The 20,157-nt window shown below is 37.6% G+C and overlaps 1 protein-coding gene across 3 annotated transcripts in view; it reads right to left on the bottom strand.

The window, feature by feature from the left end:
- Positions 1-20,157, bottom strand: part of MOCOS (molybdenum cofactor sulfurase) — a 210,249-nt gene that overhangs the window by 102,180 nt on the left and 87,912 nt on the right. The window lies entirely within an intron of this gene.

Genomic DNA, 20,157 nt, shown 5'->3' with positions numbered 1-20,157 from the left:
GAGATTAGATTTCAGTTATAATTAATGATGAATGTGTCAAAGTATTATGATGTTGTTTATCACACTGCTTGCAATGTAATTTAGTGCAATAATACTAAGGCTTGCTATGTGACAGTTATTTAGCATTTAAGTCTTCTTAAGATGCTCTGCAGAGTATCCTGAATGTTAACTATGGAAAGATTATTTTATACAAAAGCAGCTTCAGGCAAAATGTAGCAACAACTTGCTAGAGCCCAGCAAAAGCTCTTAAATCTTATGTCATCTATGAGCTGAAACATAATAATTAAATAATCTAGACATGTTGTAAAGCTAATGAGAAATCCAAAGGATAAAATTGAAAATTGACATTAATAGGGCAGCTTAACCATATGAAGGAATAAACAATCATTGTTCTTTCTCGTACAATTTCTGAAGAAATATCTTTCTTTTCAATGTGTATGTACACATAAAAGATTGAAACCTCAGATCCTGGGGGAAAAAAAATTTAATAACTTTGGATACCATAGACAGACAGCTCAGGGTATTTTAAGGTAAGTCTTAGCTGTCCTAGTCTGTTGTGTTGGGTTTTTTTTTTGTTGACTTGTTTTTGTTGTTTTTTATTTTTTTTTTCTCTTTGTATCCACTAAATTAATTTTCTTTTCAACTCAGACATGGTCCTAAGAATTTTCCACTGTCAGAGGGTCCCCACTGTATTTACTTGAATGCTTGTGAATCCTGTCACTGGCCTGGGGCCTTTTTCTGCAATGAATGTGCACATTTGCCCTGAGGAGCTGTGTCCCAGCACAGAGCTGCTGTACATGACCTCAGATTGAAAAGGAAAGCAGTAGTTTTGCATATATTGACTGTGATGACCTTAGACAAAGGTAATTAACTGCTACATATTTTTACCAGGAAAATATCAGGCATGGTGGGAAACAAGAATATGTTAATTATTTTTGTAGTTAGCATAGCTAAAATGAAAGAGTTTCAACATTCAGTCCAAATCTAGTTTAAGAAAATCTGTACACATACATAGGAAATCAGTTCACTTGGGGATGTTGTTTTCAAGTTGCAGCATGCTGAAAACATATATAAAATTCAAACTTCTCAACAGAATTTATTTATTTTGTTGTAGTTTTTCACTGTGCCATACAGTATTCTGTGCATATATGACAATGCATATAAAATTTACTAACATGTTGTTATCTCATCCTCCTAAACCCAAACACACTTGAGGGACACAATTATAGGCTCTGATTAAAAAGCACAGTTGTCCAAAAATTCTTCTGAAAACAAAGCTAATGCTAAAAGTGCTGCCATTATTGTAGAAAGAAATCTAAATCAATTGTCATTGCTTTAGTATAAATATTACTAGTATCTTGCTGACATATGTGAACTACAAAAAGTCTAAAATTTCTTTTCACTTGTAGCCTAGGAAAATAACTATATTTTTGTAGCAAGCATATTCTCTAATTTTTATAGTATCTAGCAAACTAGTGCTCTTTAGGCTATTTTCTGGCTTATACTTTATATTTTTGGGGAAGGGATATATCTGATAATACAAGGTTAAGAACATTATACCTAATGCAATTTTGCATTTACTAATGTTTATAAAGCTACATTTGTAATTGGAATTCAGCTCTGCAGACATGAAGTTTAATACAACTTGACTAATGTATTTGTTCAATTAACCAACATAGCACCTATTAAAATTCTGATGTTCAGACTCACCAGAGCCATTTCAAAGACTCCTTTGAGAAAGCCAGAATAAATTAGAGAGATAAGTGGAAGATTTTTGAGAGGTACAACGTTTGATATGGGCACATTCATAATAAAAAAAAAACTTGGGAAATTTTAAGCTTTGCAAAAAGAATCAGCATTTTTTACCACCTTATGTACCATAATAACAAATACCAATGATAGAACTGAAGGTAACATCAACTACCCATAGACAAGGATATTGATTAGCAAGAGAGATCCTGTTAAAAGTCCACTCTCAAGAAGCACTTGGCCATGTGCCAGCAGAGTTCGGCTACTAATTTTAAGTTGAGCCGCAGAGCTTTTGAATTATTCTAATGACACTCCTGCTAGCAGCAACAAGTTCTGTGGACAAATTTATCATGGACTGTAATCAGAATTTGTGACTCCTTTTTCTTTTACTTCCTCCCTCTGCACAATGGTAGATGTCACCAAGAAGAGCGTTTGTGCGCTCTTGAGAAAAAGCATGATGCTGCCTTTTTCTGCTCATAACACCCATGTCCACAGAGAGAGAAGGTGCCTGGGGAATTTTCTGGAGAGACTGGCAGGGAGATACATTGCTGGCTACCACCACAAGATGTTCTCATGGAATACTTATGCCTATATCTAAGTTCACTGTCCTTCAGAACTTGTCCTTCCCCTTGGTCTAACAGGAGCCATCTGCTATGCTGACTTTACTTTCACTTTGTCCAAAGGATTGAAGCTATTTTTTAATTTTAAATAATAACATTAAAAATGAAGGTTTTCATTAAAGTCATGGGAGTCATCTTGATGTCCCAGATTTTGGGCAGATACATGTAACTTAGTTCAGTTTCCAACCAAGTCAAATCATGCATGTCATCCATTGATGTGAAGAAATTTGAGTAATTTCATATTTCTTTCCTACATACCTGTGAGATGTAAGTAATCAATGTTTATCCTGATTAGAATAAATTGGACACTTTCTAAACAATTACTCATCAGCACCAGTTCAGGAACACATTCAACTATTCAGCTCCTCCAGCTATCTCACACCCCTCTGCACGCTGGGTCAGCTCTGTGCTAACCACTGTGAGCAGGTTATAAATTAATACCTTGTGTCCTTCCACAGACATCTTTCCCATAAAGATATGCTAATGAAATACAAGCAACATACATTAACCTAAATGCTACTGTAAGTTTATCTTCATTTATGTTTTCTTCAGCCACTATATAAAACCAAATCTTACTGAAGCTCTGACTGACCTTTTTGCATACACATGCCAAAAATAAATACTGCTTTCTTGCTTTACAAAGGTGAACTGGAGTTTAAGCAGACAAGAGCTGCAGTTTCCATTTTGAGATATTGAAATAGGAACTGCATTTGGGTTCTGTTTTCAAATGCTGGGAGTAGCTACTGTTCTGCCAACTGACCAATGCTGGATTTCAGAGTTTAGCAAAGGCATTAGTATTAAACACATTAAGGACATAACAGTTTGAGAGAAATAAAATCTGTGTCCACTTTCAAAATTTATGTTAACCAGCAAAAATACATATCCTAAATTACAACAAAAAAATATGTAAATTGAAAAATAGAGGGAAGCATATAGATAAATAAATTCTTATTATTTCCTTTAGTCCCAGATTGCAAGACAAGATGTATTCCATTTGCCATCTGTATAGCAGTTGTCTTCTGTTAAGTGAGCAGTTTTCCTTATCTCTTTCAAAATCAATTCTCCCTCCAGGGAGACATCTGCTGATAATGGGCTATTGAATGTCACTGTATGACTGATAAAAGTTCCAGTATCCCACTGTGAGATGCCCCACTCAGAGGGAGGAGCCAAACATTCCTAACTGGATATAACCTGGGTTTTTTGGGACACTAGACTCAGTCTTTTCCGCTGGATTTCCAGGAGGACTGCAGCCATTCCAATTTGGATGGCTACCAACACCTTGACCAAAAAGGGTGTCAGGTTGTATTCTGACTCTGTCACTGGGGTTTTTTTTGGTATTATTGCATGTATTTTTTTTCTTTTTCACTTTTCCTAATAAAATGTATTTCTGACTTGGAGTCTATCACTGGTTTTGTTTTCAAACCAGAACAGCTAGAACCATAAAGGTTGGAAAAAACCTCTAGGATCATCATGTCCAACTGCTAACCCAGCACTGCCATGTTCACCCTAAAAACACCCTTAAGAATCACATCCACATGCCTTTTGAACACTACTGGGGTTGGAGATCCACCACTTCCCCTGGGCAGCCTATCTCAATGCCTGGCCAACATTTCAGGGAAGACATTTTCCCCAGTTATTAATCTAAACCTCCCCTGGAGCAACTTGAGGCCATTTCCTCTCATCCTGTTGCTGTTACCTGGGAGAAAGAGACTGAATCATAGGCTATTACTCCTTTAAGGAGTCACAGTACACTGGCAGATTGCAGAGTGAATAATGAAGAGCAAGCAATCAGTATTGTGTACATCTAAGACACAAAGCTGCACAGAGCAACTGTCTAAAAACAGAATGTCATCTGGAAAAGGACAAGAATTCCCTAAAGTGAGTTGAGAAATGAAAATATTTAGTCTCAGAGCCTCTGAAAAATCACAAATTAACATGACTGCTTAACATATGTGAGGAATGCTTGACGTATCAAGGGACTGTTTGAAGGCAATGAAGAAGATACCAAATAAATGCATTATAAACAACAATAGCACTATACAGACTCTGCTGTGTGTAGTCTCTCTTGTCAGCAAAACTGTACAATTTGAGAGGCATGTGACCAGGTAACATGATCTTGCTAATATAATTTGTGTACTTTGAGTCAGAAGCAGCAGCAGCAGAGGACCACAGAGCATTTATTGATGCAAAATGAAAAAATAAGCAATCTTTTTTTTTCTAGTTGCTTCTCCTATTTTCTTTTCAGAAATGAATCCTTCCAAAGCAAGACAGTGTAGGTGCAACTCTTGTGAACAGCAGGTATGTACATACTCGTTCTTAGCAAACAAAGCAAGCTGGCACATCTTAGGTGTTCTACCTTCTCAGTTGTCTTGGTACATACTGATTAGCCTAAGGCTAATATTTATGCTAAATAAGGATATAATGCTAAGTAAGTCTCTGCACTGTTCACTCTCAGAGACAATGGGTCCTCACTCAATGTTCTGGAAGACTGTGCTTTTCTGGAAAGGCATCTGCTGTGTTTAGTCAATCCAGCAGCCATAAATCTCTTTTACTGCACAAGTACAAATTAACTATGCTTGCCCAGGTAAAAATAATTTATATTTAAAGAAGTAGCATTTTTAGGAGCAAACAGTCTTTCTAACTCAATGAAGGGTAAACTCCACACACACACAAAATTTTAATCTAGGTGGCTGCTTTGAAGTTGAGCCACCTAAACTGTATTACTTTCTGGTGCTAAAACTCTGCTTTTTCAAAGAACATACATTGTCAATGACAGAAAAATCCATGTTTACTTCCAGCACAGTCAGCTAAAATCTCATTCTTCAACAATGAACATATTATGGCAAGAGTAGGTTAGAGATAAACTAAATTGAATATAGTGTAATTATATATAATTGTAATTGTAATGGTAATTATTTTTCTTAATTTGTGTCTTTATCCAATGTGGCTAAGGAAATATTTATAATGTAATTGTTATGCACACTGGCAGAATCATAATTCACATTGTAAATACAGAGCATTCTCTGAAGCTTTTCTTAAGAGTGAAGTATAATCAGGGGATTGCAAAACAAAACCAGAAAAAACAATGGAGTGAAAAACAGAATAATGAGCCAACAGTTCCTTAGAATAATCTTACAAGGAAGATCATAAAAATGTAATTTATAAAAAAACCCTGCAAAACAGTCACACTTAGTCTGAATGTTGACATTTTCTACCCATGCAGGGTTTTTACAAACAGGATTATTACTGATGCATCTCATATATGCCAAGGAGGTCTTATTCTCTTAGGATGCTGCTATAAGGCAATGCTAAAAGGGAGAAGACAAACTTTGAACTTTTCAGTCATAAAGAAATCCTCATTTTAAATGGTAATCAAATTGCAGGATCAAAAGGATTCAGGGTTTTATCGCTCCATTGACTATATTTTTCCTGCAATCAGGGAAGTAATTGAAATAAAAATATTAAGACAGAAAGTTGGAAATAGTACAAGGTAACATTGTCTTCTTCGATCTGCTGAGACACTGCAAGAAGACCCAGGAGGGACCTCAGCTTCCAAATCTAATTGGGGCTGTAGATATATATACATCATTAAATAAAGAAAACACAATAGACACCATGCCTCACTAATTTTCAGTTGTCTGAGGTTGCAGAACTAAGTTCATCTGTGAATGTAAGATGGTGTCTAAAAATCTAAGTACATGGAAATGAAAAAAATAAAAATCATAGATCTAAATACTATTGCTAACTATTTTTTTTCTTCCTTTTAGGATTAGGGTTTATTCAGCAGTATCTTATAAAGGAGATGATCTTTCTTTTCCTGTGCAATTTAGCTTAAGTCACACAAAGAGTGTTTAAAAGGAATATTTTCCTTTTTTTTCTGCAAACTGAAACAGATGCCAAAGATATTTTCTCCTATGGAAATCTGAAAAATGGTACTACCATTGTTTTACATTTTCCTGTAGATCAGTAATGCATATAGTGATTATATCACCATGGGTTGTCAAATCACTGTGGTATATAAAGCCATAAAGTCTCTGTTGCAATTGATAACTATATGTTCCAGTAAAAATGAAGTTATACTGTTATTTCTTTCAAATTTAAGAATCAGATTTTATCCCTTCCAATAAGGTTGTTGTCTAGAAATTAAACATTGTTAGAATTCTGGTTTTGACTTAGAGAGAAATGGACAAAGAGCAGAGGATAAGTGTCTGGATGTCTGTGTATTTTCAGTGGAGCACCAGCAAACATTTTCTGATTTAATCTGTCTAAAGCTTGTAATGCAAGTTTTAGAAAAAGAGGTAACCAGATTTCCCAGCTGTAGTGGCTGGTCCCATAAATAAGGTTACTTCAACTCACAAGTCTTGCCTCACATGCATTTTAGACACTGTGACTAGAACTCCTCCCATGTCCTTGGAGTCTCAGGGGCAAGAATTTGGCTGAACACTTCTAATTACAGCACTATGCACTACCTGGACCACAGAAGCAGGCTTAAAACTTGCTCCTCCAATTGTGAAAAGGAAAGAGATGTGTTCAGTTTTGGGGTTTTCCTTCTTCCCTAAATGAAAACTTTGTATTAGGGGGTTTTTCATGTATTTAGCTTTAGAATAGAAACTGAATAGACATAAGAACAATCCTGCATTAATGTTTAAATAATCTTGTATTAATGCTTAAAGAAAAGTAGCAGTGTATGCCTGGAAAGTTAGCAGTTTGAAATGAAGTGATTAATTAGCTATTATTTCAGACATAGTTTAGATTCACATTATTTATTCTCAGAGCAGCATCACCCAGACTTTCTGGATCACAAAGAGCCCTAAAAACATCAAGCCACTACCAGTTTACAGAGTTGACACACTGATATTTTCTTTAACATCAAGTTTTTCTGATGTTTTAAAATCTTTTTTTCTGTAGCTATAATCAACAGCACCTCAACACAGCCCAGAGAAAAGGTGAGGAGACTTGGCTTCTGTTTTTACCTTCTCTACAGTTAAGCCTACAGACATGCTGACAGTAAGGCAGGGCAAATCATCCAGCAAGATTAAGGATAGTTAGGAAGAGATTATTGTAGCTATTGCTCATCCTCTGATGGTGAACACTGATCAGTCTTGTTTGCCAGGTCACTGCCTCAGACACAGTTTGGCCAGACAGAATTCAAAGGCAAAGGATGTAAGACAAAGCTGATGCGCAGAACCATGTGGAATTGAGAAATCAACCTGTCATGAGACAGAAAGTTCAATTTCTCTGTTACTCTGAGTATTAGCTACAGTCTTGGCTTTCTGGTAGTCTTGGAAGAAGAATGAATTCTGAATGGAAGATGAAGGAAGAAATACTTGTTATGCAATATGCTGTATCCATCCCTATGGCTTAGACTGTCTTTGGCAAGCAGTTCCATGAAAAAGCTAGTGGCATGCTATCCTTCTTTGTGTATATATAGTTTTCCTTTCCATACATGTCATTCACACCTGGAAAATGAGTTGTTAGTGCGATTTGCAGACATAAATATAGTGAATATTCTTCCTCTACCCCCTTCAGGACATCCATGCAAAAGCAAAGTTCACAGGCTTGTCAAGTATTCTCACATCTTTTGTCAGGCCACTATAGATTAAAAAAGGTCTCTGAATGAGCCCCATATGATATTTAATGATGACTGGACTTTCCTTGATAAATTCTTTGTGTAGCTGAGATAAAAATAATTCAGAAATGTTAAATTAATGGATTATTAATTGTTATCTTGAGAAAGCATCAGAGATAAGAAAAGTTTACTTAATAATTCTTATGATCATATAAATTTCTAACATTCCTGAAGCCACTTAAACAGCTGAAGGAAGATCTCCTTGATTGTCATTACTGCTTCATTAACTACAAAATGGCTTCAAGATTCACACTCCCACCTCTAGACCACAGTTTAAATAAGCCAGGCTAGGATAAGAAATCTTTATCTTTGAGTCACAGTTCTGATTGCCAAGCATTTGTGTTCCTCAGACTAGAAGAGAGATTAAATGAGAATTTACTCCATCCATCCTGCATGAAAGAAATATGTATAAATTTGCATTTTATTGCACAGGGAAAACTGAAATAGACCCTATATTTGCTATACTTCAACCTTAGTTTGATTTGTCAAATAATCTGAATTTCTGAAAATTTCATATAGTTTATCTTAAAAGCTGCACATCCACTAAGGTGTGCCTAGTATCACTTTTAGGATTTGGTGACAATGTTGATAGCGGGAAGATATTAGAGAAATTTTTAGGGAACACAAAATTAATATATCTACAATTCTATGCATAGTTCAAATGAATGAAGCCTGCAGGTGGGTTTATGCTGTGGACATTAATCTTCATACACTTTATTCCATAACAGAAGGATTTACAGAAGATATTTAGGATGTCTGCTACAAACTGGCACACTAACAATTTCAAAGAATATTCTCTTTACCAAGAGGAGAATAGTACAATTTGATTAATATTTTTTTATAGAAGCTGAACACATTCATATGTCTTCACATAACTGAAGGTAAAATTTTGGGTGAAGGTAAAATTTTACAGCAGTTTCATTCATAATGTTTACCTGTCCTCTGCTGTGGACTTACATAAGTAGCACAAGATAAAGAATACAAACAAGAAAATGACAAAGGAACTCAACTTTCTTGAAAATGAAATCATGTTATTAAGCTTCATTATATCTTACCGTTTAAAACATTTTGCATGACATGTCCCTTACCAAATTTTGCTTAGCAACACCACAGCATCTAGTCCCCATTAAAATTTAAAATTACACCTTGCACTTCTGTGTATAAAACTCCTTGTAAATCCCACCAGCTGGTATCAGAGAACACGAAAAGTTGCAGCTGCATGAATTTGTCACATGTAGAATGTACACTTACATGCAGTCAAAGTTTAGAGGGAGGAATTCTTCCATGGTTGCCTGCTGGTGAGTCTACTATGGTTTTGGGTTATGTAGGCCCTTAGATATATATATATATATTCATATACATAAAATGACAAATTCTTTAGAAAAATCAGGTGCATGGTCCTGCTTATTTTTGTTCTAATTTAAGCATCACATTAAATGCCGGGAGTGTAATTCTTATGAACAGTTGGAGAGGTGATTTTTCTGTTCATCACCAATTCTGCAGCAATCTGCCTAAGAAAATCACCTAGAAATGTCTAGATGGAGAATCAGTGAGATCCATGTACTTCCTAAAAATCTACTCACTTGATTAAAATTGACTAAATTTGACATAAGGAATGTAACCAAAGGTTTCCGGTTGAATTGGGTCAACAGGCCTCCACACAGTAGTTCAGTCACTCTCCTCACAGACAACATATGCTATACACATTTACTGTGTCATGTTTTTGAATGCCTGCAAAAGCTCTTCCTAGGCTTTTATCACAACAGAGTACAACCTTTCTGGGGCTACATGCACTGTCCTAGCAAAGAGCCATAAAGTATCTGATGTATAAAACCTTATTTGGAAAGATTTCTGCCACACAGAGCTGTGATTTGAACTATACTAGAAAAATGTTTATCATTAAAATGATTAGAGATAACTTGGTGTCTACCACACTGGCTTCCTCACCAGCTGCTGCCCATTAAGAGGGAGAGAGGCAGGTCCGTGCCTGTTTGAGAAGTCCCGGCAAACGACAAGGCACCTATTTGGCAAGGAAGGATGGGCTGTGCAGGGCATCTGCTCTTCAATAGAGCCCTCTGCTCTTCAATATCTTTATAAATTAATTGGATGAAAGATTGGAAGGGATACTAAGCAAGTTGATAGATGACACAAAATCAGAAGGAGCTCTTGACTCCCATGTAGGCAGGGAGGCTCTGCACAGAGATCTCAGCAAATTACAGGACTGGGCAATCACCAACTGTATGAAGTTAAAAAATCCAGGAGAGTGCTAGATTCTACACTGGACATGGGACAACCCTGGATGTACAGACAGACTGGGGAATGAGCTGCTGGAAAGCAGGGCCATGAAAAGGGACCTGGGGGTCCTGCTCAATGGCAAATTGACCATGAGCCATCAGTGCCCTGGCAGCCAGGAGGGCCAAGCACGTCCTCGGGGCATCAGGCACAGCATCAGCAGCCAGGCAAGGGAGGGGATTGTCCCTTTCTGCTCTACACTGGGGCAGCCTCACACTGAATATTGTGTGAAGTTTTGGGCAAAAAGTATTAAAAAGATATTAAACTTTATGAGACTGTCTAAAGGATGGCAACAAAGATGGTTGAAGGACCTTGAGGGGAAGCCATATGAGAAGCAGCTGAGGTTATTTGGTCTGCTCAGCCTGGAGGAGACTGAGGGGAGACCTCACTGAAGTTACAACTTCCTTGGGAGGGGAAGAGGAGGGGCAGACACTGATCTCTTCTCTGTGATGATCAGTGACAGAACCTGAGGGAACAGCCTGACACTCTGTCAGGGGAGGTTTAGGTCGGATATCAGGAAAAGGTTCTTCACCCAGAGGGTGGCTGGGCACGGGAACAGGCTCCCCAGAGAAGTGGTCACAGCACCAAGCCTGCCTGAGTTCCAGAAGCATTTGGACAATGCTCTCACGCACACATGTGACAAGGCCAGGAGATGGACTTGATGATTCTTGTGGGTCATTGCCAGCATATTCTGTGATTCTGTGATTCCTTATATGTGTACACATGCTTTACTTAATTGAATAAAAGCTCATGCAAGGTTTATAATTTATCTTTCTTAAGACAAAGTCAAAAATCTGGGACTAACGATGATGCTGGCTATTTATTTTGAAACTGTTCTTCTAAACTAACCCATCATGATAAAACACAGAAAAATGTATATAACAGAAAACCCAAGACGTAAATATGGTATGACATGAACAACACCCTTTTTTAATATTGATAAAAACTTCAAAGCAGTTGCCTTCATTCACATACTGACAGCAAAAAAACTAAAAAAAAAAAAAAAAATATATATATATATATATATACTTTGTTTTCTAAGAAGGGTTAACTGGGTTCCTGTTACTGGGCATCAATTTATTGATTTGTTTAAGAGGACAGACTTCACCAGATCTGTCATTGACAAAATCATCACACCATTTTTCCCACTTAAAATGGTCATATATTAGTGTAGATAACTTAAGATCAATCAAGACACGTGTAATATAAAAGCAAAATGAGTGATAAGAAGAGTTAAATTCATACTAACCACCTTTTAAAAGTGAATGTTATGGAGAAAATCCATGCAATCTATATTGCTGAGTTTAAGACTGTTGGCATCACCAACAATTAAGAAAGTACAACTGAAATCATAATGGTAAAATGTCTGCCATAAAATATGAAATAGGAGATACAATCCTTTCAGAATAAATACTTTCTCTGCTGTAACTCTAAAACATTTTATCATTAAATTCACTAAAAATAAAGCTGTTACAATCATTTGACTCAGTTATTAAGACATAGCAGATGTTATTTGATAATATAAATGCATAGATATTAAAAAAGGAGATTATTATAATGCTAGAGAATCCCTCTGAATTTTTTAATTGAACGTGAACAGACACAAATGTGACAGCCAAGTGTTTAATCTGCATATTTCCATTTCTGGAAAACATTGCTTATATATGAAAGTTAAGAAAGACTGCAAAACCCCTTTTTCTCAAAAGCATCAATATTTTCCTTTTTCTTCTAAATTAAATCTGTTTGAGAAGGCTGTAGATGTTTCTTTCATGGGTTCCCAAGAGCACAACTGCCAGATGCACTCTTGCACAGATTTGACTAGTAAGAAGATGAAAAAAAGAGCCTAGACCAAACCCATGCTTGCACTTGTCATCTTCAAACACTAGGTTGAGTGGTGTCATCTAAACAAGTAAACTACTCTGTTTCTATATATATATTTTTTACCACTAGGAAGGTAGTGTACACGAATGGAAGGAAGTCACCAAACCAGAAAAAAATGCAGTGCAGGTGAAGATCTCTTTCAAAAGATCAAAGCTGCATTTGCCACATGATATGCCACACAGAGGCATCTCAGTCTCCTTTGCTGGAGCCTTTACAGTGAGTTCATGGATCTCAAGGGATCCATGCACATCATGCTGAAACCCACTGATTTTTAGTCCCTTCTTGCTGGGCAAGCAAGAAATGGGCAAGTAAAAGTAAGCAAGAATGATTAACATCAAGTCATAACATTACAATATATTAGTATATTATAGCAGAGGAGATGTTTCATCATTCATGGTTAGGTCTTTCCTGAAATAACCTTTGAAGCAGTTTCTATTAGAGGAGCATATTTCTTCATTGTATAATGGTTTTTTCCATTAAGAACAAAATGTTAAAGGAAACTACCTTGTCCCATCCCATTTGGGAAAAACTGAATTTGGATGGCATTCAGTCAGTGATTTTAATTGCCAGGCACTTCACCATGCCTTCCTCTGCCCACTGTCCACAAAAAAAGAAAAATCTAAATCCATACAACTAGTGTGGGGACAGGAGAAGGGAGAATATGTGAGAAGGGAGAATACAAGTATTTCTTAAAAGTTTTGCTTCCGAAAGGATCCATACAGAAATACAGCAATGCAATTAGCATAAACTTATTTGACTTAAAGTACAAGCTGATGCCTCTGCTAAAGCTCAAGAAGTTTTTGAACCAGAGACTGACTGAAATAAATATGCTTCAGTCCTTTTTTGAATTGGAGAACAGATTCCCCTCCCCACAATTTTCACTGCTGTGAATTACTCTTTTTAAAACCCAACACAGTATTATCTCCTAAGTCTAAGAGTTGTTTCAACAGAAAAATGACACTGTTGAAACCAAGAAGGTTCAAAATTAAGGGTTTGTGCAGCCAGACAACCTTGCTCCCAGGGTGTGTGTCTCTGAAGAGACACCCCTGGTCTGTCATGGAGCTGCACTTGCAAAGGCACCAGCTCACCATCAGCCCTAGCAAATGGATTGGTGTGGGGTTCACAGTCTTGGTTACTTTGTTCTATCTGGACACTGAGAAGGCCATGTGGCATTCAGCTCTCATACATGCACGGGAAATTAAGCTACTCTTCACAGCCGTGAGCATGCCTGTGTACGAGTCTTGAATAGGACCTGGGTGTCCTATTCTGCAATGCAAAGTCCACCCAGCTGGCTGAAGGACTGGGTGGCATGGCAGCCATGCACAGCAGGATCCTGCAGTTTGGAGCCATTCACTCACCAAAACAGAAAATCTGTGCAAACCACAGATTACAATGGCTGTTTGGAAGCTCATCATGTCAGCATCCATGTAGAAGACGTGCCAGGAGCTTTGGCACATGCTGAAGGGAAAGGCCCTAATCCAAAGCTCATGACAGCTTCCAACCGGCCAATGCCACTCATTTGCGGGTCAGAGACACATGAGGAGACAGAGACACTGAGACACATTTCTTGGATTTCCCCATCTGCTCCTAACATCCCAAGCTCTCCCCATCCTTCCTGAAGGAGCCACCTCATGTGGAAGGGTCAGCTCCCAGGGCAGACTTGCCTCTCCACATGCAGAGCTGCCACCCTCACAGCAGCAACCTCCCATCACCATATCTGGGGCTTGGGGCTGGCACCCTTACAGACACATTGCTTCAACTTTTCTTCCATTTTTGCCATCTCCATTCTGCTTGTTCTTATTTCTATTAGCTCACACTTTTCTCCTGCCCACATTATCTCATGTTTTAAAAAGCTGCAAAACAGAAAATATAAATACCTTGTCATAGTCATTTCCTGCCCTGATGACCTTCCTTCTTAGGAAGGAACGTAGAAACACACACACACACAAAAAAAAAACAAAAAACCACATGAAAACCACTCTTCCTTCCCTGTTCTCCTCAAAAGGTTAGAGAAAGCAGTAATGGCTTTCCTGGGGTAGGAGGGAAGATGTGAGAAGGATTCCTTCCTGTTTGGGAGGTTCTGAAGAGGTACAGGGACATGCTCTTTGCAGGACCAGATCTGTGGGCAGTACGTGCTGGTGCCCTGACTTGGTGCTTTCTGCACCTCTTGGGCTGCACCATGTCAAATGAGACTGAATTCACTCCAAAGAAGCCAATAAAGTTTCAGCAGCCAACTCAGAACAATTTCAGTGTCTCTTTGGAAAGTATTTAAGTGCACACACACATGCCAGAGGATTCAGAGCACATAAGAACTAGGTTAAAATAATTTTAAATATCTAAATTGACCCCCTGATAGCAGTTACAGCTCTTCCATATGTCTGCTTTAGCTCATGCTTTTGTCTCTGAGACTTCAAGAGTCAACTAAAGAGCATTATACTAATTATATAATATACTGTGGAGTATTTACAGCAGTTTCTGTTACTAAGAACTGCCTGAGGTAAAAAGTAAGAGAAAAAGCTTTAATTCCTGCACTTTGAAGTAAATCAATCCCTTAACGTTAACTAAATACAACTTGTAAATACTGTCTGGATCAAAAAGCCAGTTTCACCCTTTTACATCTAATATCATGACATTTTAAGTACAGTACAAATGGCAAAGAAAAAAATGTGTTTTTTTTATAACAAACAAGTCATCATTGTATATACACTCATATATCAAACAGGCTAATCAATCACAAATGTAAAATCTACAAAGCATTATTAAAAATGTACAATAAATTTATCAGCAGAAAAGCAATTCTGTAAAGTCACAATAGCTGGTGCTAGAAATTCACAAAGCCTTTTAGAGAAGTATCAGAGAAAAGATTTGATTTTAAATTTGAGCACAAGAACTCCATAGGGTAAAACAATGTTATGTCACCCTGTCATCCACAATGACTTCAAAGATACATCCTGGTTCAAGCAAAATTTTTACTATATTTGATCAAAGGCAAAATCAAATTCTGATATAAACCACAATTCCCTTCTTCCTTGCTATCACCCCAAAACACTTTATATTTTAAGAAAAATGCAATTCACAATGAGCTCCACATTTTTCTTTTTTAAAAAATGAATGTGCTGCAGCTCTCTAGCACTTTATAAGGCTTATTTCATAAATCAGTAATTTGGTTCCATTCATACATTAGGATGGAGTTTCCCAACAATACAGATTGGTGCTTGCTGTGATTTACGTGGTAGGCATGTGGATATACTGGGCCCATGATTTCTACTGGATTTCAATGGCACTTGCAAAACAAAAGATGAAATGTGGTCAGTTGGATCAGCCTATTTCCAAGTAAGGGAATCTATGGTACAGTTAAAACATTCTTTGTATTTCTGGGTTTTATTGATTTCATTATGCTGGACATTTCTAAAGAGCATGCAAGATCCACTACCTCCCCTGCCTGAGGAAAATACCTCCTTCTGCATTTGATTTCATATTGTAGATTGCACCCTGGATTTTGGACACTCTAGGAGTGTGCAAATGAATAGAGGTGTGGCTGGCTGAATAACAGAAGCCACCTCTGCCAACTGTATTGCCTCTTCAAATTTTTACCTATATTATTGCTTCTGTTTGGGTGACTACTGACTAATCCAAGTCAACAAACACGTTTTCAAGTGCCTAGTTGTGCTCTACAAGCATTTATCAGGTGCACTTCTTCCAGTTTATCCCAGATTCAGCAATTTAAGGTGAATCCCATGGTCAATTAAGATCAAAAGTGATCCCCTCGTGATAGCATTTGGGTGGCTGATGTACAATTTTCAATTTATTCTGACTACACTGGGGAATGAAACAACTTCAGTATTGAACAAAAAATATCACCTGGAGGATTAGACTGCAAAATGACACATGAATGCCTTCTTAATGGTGGGACTTGGAGTCAAAAAAATTAGCAAAACTTTCCTTTGTATCAAATACTGAAGAATTTGGCTGGCTGCAGTGAGATGACTGGCAGAAAAACACAGCAAATGTCAACTGCCACCTGGAATGTCCTGAGAGGTAACAAAACAGACTGCATGAAGCTTGCCAGAAGATACTTACACTTCAGCAGAGAAGGGAAAGAGCAAGTGATTACTTGAACATTCTTACAGTTACCCTTTTATTTTTCCACAGCTCTTGTTTCGAAAAACAGTTATAAAAATTGTCAGAATTAAGTTCTATCAGTTAAATTAAAGGACTTTGCCTTTCAGACACAGGGAACAGCTGAGTGAGAGTCCTATACAATTATTCTCAATGACCTCTGACCTCTCATCTCTGCAGAACAGAGTGGCAGTGGGAGCTGAGAGGAAGGAAGAGACTTATTCACTGTTTTGATCCCTGTTACAAGTCCCTTGTCAGGAGCTGCAGCAGGTTTGCCAGATGCAGAAGCCATTCTCATGGTGCTAACACCCATTAGAAATTAGATGAAGGTCCTGTCACTTCTGAAATACCTAATCTGAAATCCATCACTGCTATTTGAAAGGGAGCTTGTTTAGGAAATTCTCCCATAAGTGGCCCTGGTTAGAGATCTTTAAATATTACAAAAATGTAGAAGCAGCATAGCAAAATGCTTAAACAAAATGTATTTTTGACAGGGTGATACTTGAGTCCACTTACCACATTAAAGTAATCATGGGCAGATGGCCAGAGTCCTCATGTGTGGAGCCAATGCCAGACTACAAGGTGAGCTTGCACATAAAGACTGCTCTTCTCAGCACAGTCCAGGCCCTAGGTGATTTCTCAGCACTATGAAGATCTTCGGTGGAATAAGCCAGCACCTGTCAGTATATTCTTTCTTTCTAGGCTGACAGAAACAATCACGCTAAAGAGATTGCTTCAAGCAGATCAGCTTTATTTGCCAAAGGATTGTCAAGCTGCTGCACACCCATCACCAAGCCTCAGGATTTTGTCTCAGCTCCAGCTCTTGGGACTATAGTTTTCATCCCTAGTTTTCTGCCTCTAATTTCCATTCCTTGCTTCCTTCCCTTCCCCTCAGCACACACAAAACCAGAATGCAATTGAGGATTGAAACCATGTCAGTATACACTGCATAAGCATGCACAGAGTTGTCCCAGAGATCTCTAGCTCCAGCATCAAGAATAAAGAAACCTGCTGTGGCTAAGTGCAATGCATAATAGACTACAAAAGTGTGTGTGCTGCTTTGGGATTTTCAAATTATTCAAGCAAGAGACAAGAGTCATTAAAACTAGTCAGGGACAAAGTCATGTCATCTGGATTTTCAAAGCTTTTGAAAATGCATTTGGAAATGAACAACATACAACACCTAATGCACTAGATACTTCACATTGCTAGACTAAGATGCAGATACCCAATTTACAGATAACACAATGCTCCTTTTCCCTTAGTCATAAATTCCAGGATGATCAAATTCTAAATAGCTTCCAGATACGAAAGAAAAATAGGGCAGATGATGAATATTTTATCGCTGAATTCTTGCTATCCATAATAATATTATTTTATTATCTCATGCTGTGCAGAAAAAAAACATGGGAAATGAGGCTAGATTTGTGAATGATAATAGTAATTTGTCAAGCTGTTTGATACAAGGATGAAAATATAATAAACATGATTTTAAAAGTTGAGATGGGAAGATTGGCTACTGACACAAAATGGGAAAACATGGAAGTGATTTAAGGGTATTAAAGAAATGTAAAAGAGACTGTGGTACATTAATTTATATAGCAGGAACAACAAAATAAAGTACAAGGAACACTAGCAAAAGCTATATCTATTAAGAAAAATGGCAACCATTTTGACAGTCCTGGGAAGGAAAGACGGATAAGCTGTATCCCATTACATGTTTCCACTTAAGTTTCACCTTGACTTTGAAAAAGCTATTTTCTTACTACACTGCTCTTGGATTTTGTGTGCATGGAGAATACCTTCTGCTAGTGGCACTCAGACACATACATTCAAATCCCCTTTTCCAATGACATTTGCTAGAGTTCAAGTTTCCTTCTGAATCACCACATGAAATTATATGTTTCAGTGTATTCAAGCTGAATCCTAACCACACACTGTAAAGAAGCATTTAAAAAAAAAAAAGAACAAAATTAAAAATAAAATCTTTTGGAATTATAAAGACACATCTGAAGAGACAATGCAGATGCAGCTTGGGTGAGGGCACAAAATCAATCACAGAAGCACAGATGCTGGAAAGCACCCCTGGGAATCTCAAATCCAACCTCCAGCACAAAGCATGTCCAGCTGGAGCAGATTTCTCAGTGCTTTCACCAGCTGGGTTTGGATGCCTACAAGGACAGAGATAAAACCTGACTAGAGCTGCTGTTCATGTGACAAATAGTGACCCAGGTGTTTTCAGCACTGACAAAGAAATGGAAACATGGCCCACAGATAAGGTAATCCCATTAACTCTGACCATGGTGACCTGGCATTTTGTTTGAAGTGTAGTAGTTCTGTTCCTAACTGCTCTACCTGTATTTTATTATCAGGAGAACACTTTAAAACTTTAAAATATAACAAAGCAAAACCCATAGCAGCTGAGAAAAAAAACAAAAAAAAACCCCAAAAAATGGATATAGTTTGAATCACATTGATTGAGAATGTGAATGCAACATGTTGTTTTTACTCTTCAAGAAATTCCTCCTCATTCCTGACCTACATTTGAAAACATCAAGCTTCTCCAGCCAGAACTTTATGTCTCCACAGTTCATGACAAATTATGGACCACATCCGTAATGCCCTAAACATGAACTTTTAAATATTGGCTTTTCAAATAACAACTAAAGGATCAGATGATGCCAAGGATAAATATTGACCTATGAACAATGACAGACTGTCTGCACGACACTTTGGTGTTTAATGGGAACTAGTATCCAGCTGTCAGTTTTGATTATTTTACTTTTAATCCCTCATACCAAGATTACACATTTTGTACCCAGCCTTAGAAGTCAATTTTCTTTGTTTCTGACTCTGTAGTAGAAGACGGTTAAACAGGCCCTTCTTCTGAACTCAGTAAAAAAGCCCTTGAAACAGTGGGAGCCTCAGATACATGAAAGGTTAATAATTAGTCAACTTCTGAAAACTCTTGAAAAAGATACCAGAAATAGAGCACCCCTTCAGGTTCCCACATGCCTTTCCCTTCCTAATTAAAGAAAGTATAAAAGCAGAACTGAGATCTAAAACACATTTCAGATATTTTCACCTGCCATTCAATCTCAGGAGTCATGTATCAATTACCTCTAGAAAAGCTGCTTGGAAACTAGAGCCTGCCCAGGTGAAATTAAAGGGAGTTTTATCCTTGGCTTTCAGATGATGCAGGAGCACCCTGGAATGCCATGATTTCTATGCCCTGTTATCCTGAATTTCAGTGAGAGTTGCACTTCAAAGCCTTTTTGGTTTGAAAAATCAGAAACAGAGGTCCGAATGACAATGTTTCCCTGTTCTTTTTATTTCTATATTAAAAGATTAAGTGGACAGTGTACCAACATCCAATACAGAAATAATGCATGGTCTCGTCTGGCAAGAGCCAGGTGAATGCAGCCAGGCTCTGCATTTACCAGTCCAGAACCAGAATCCCTAAGCAGCATTCAGAGCACAGACCCAGAAGAGGTGCAAACGCATGAAGCATTATTTTGCATATAGTGAAAGGTCAGATATTCACATCATGGGAGATGCAGGGCATCATGCTTCTGAATACACATCCATAAACAATTGAAAGGAATTAAGAGCTTTTTTTACCATTACCCCTTTTCACCTCTAGCCTCTCCCAAGGGCTATAATTTTATATATATATATTTATCAGTATGTATTTCAAATGTGTTAGAATACTGTGGGATAAAGCCCTGAAAGAAAGGGTTGGAAGAAAGAGTGAGGCAAGAGAGCTGGTTAAGATTCAAGGGTCATCTTTTCCAAGCTTAGGAATGATGCATCTTAATAAAGAGGAAGTCAGGCAAAAATGCCAGGAGGCCTGCATGGATAACAAGG

This window comes from Lonchura striata, chromosome 1, assembly GCF_046129695.1.
Source record: "Lonchura striata isolate bLonStr1 chromosome 1, bLonStr1.mat, whole genome shotgun sequence".
Taxonomy (NCBI): Eukaryota; Metazoa; Chordata; class Aves; order Passeriformes; family Estrildidae; genus Lonchura; species Lonchura striata.
This window is presented reverse-complemented; position numbering and strand designations above follow the sequence as displayed.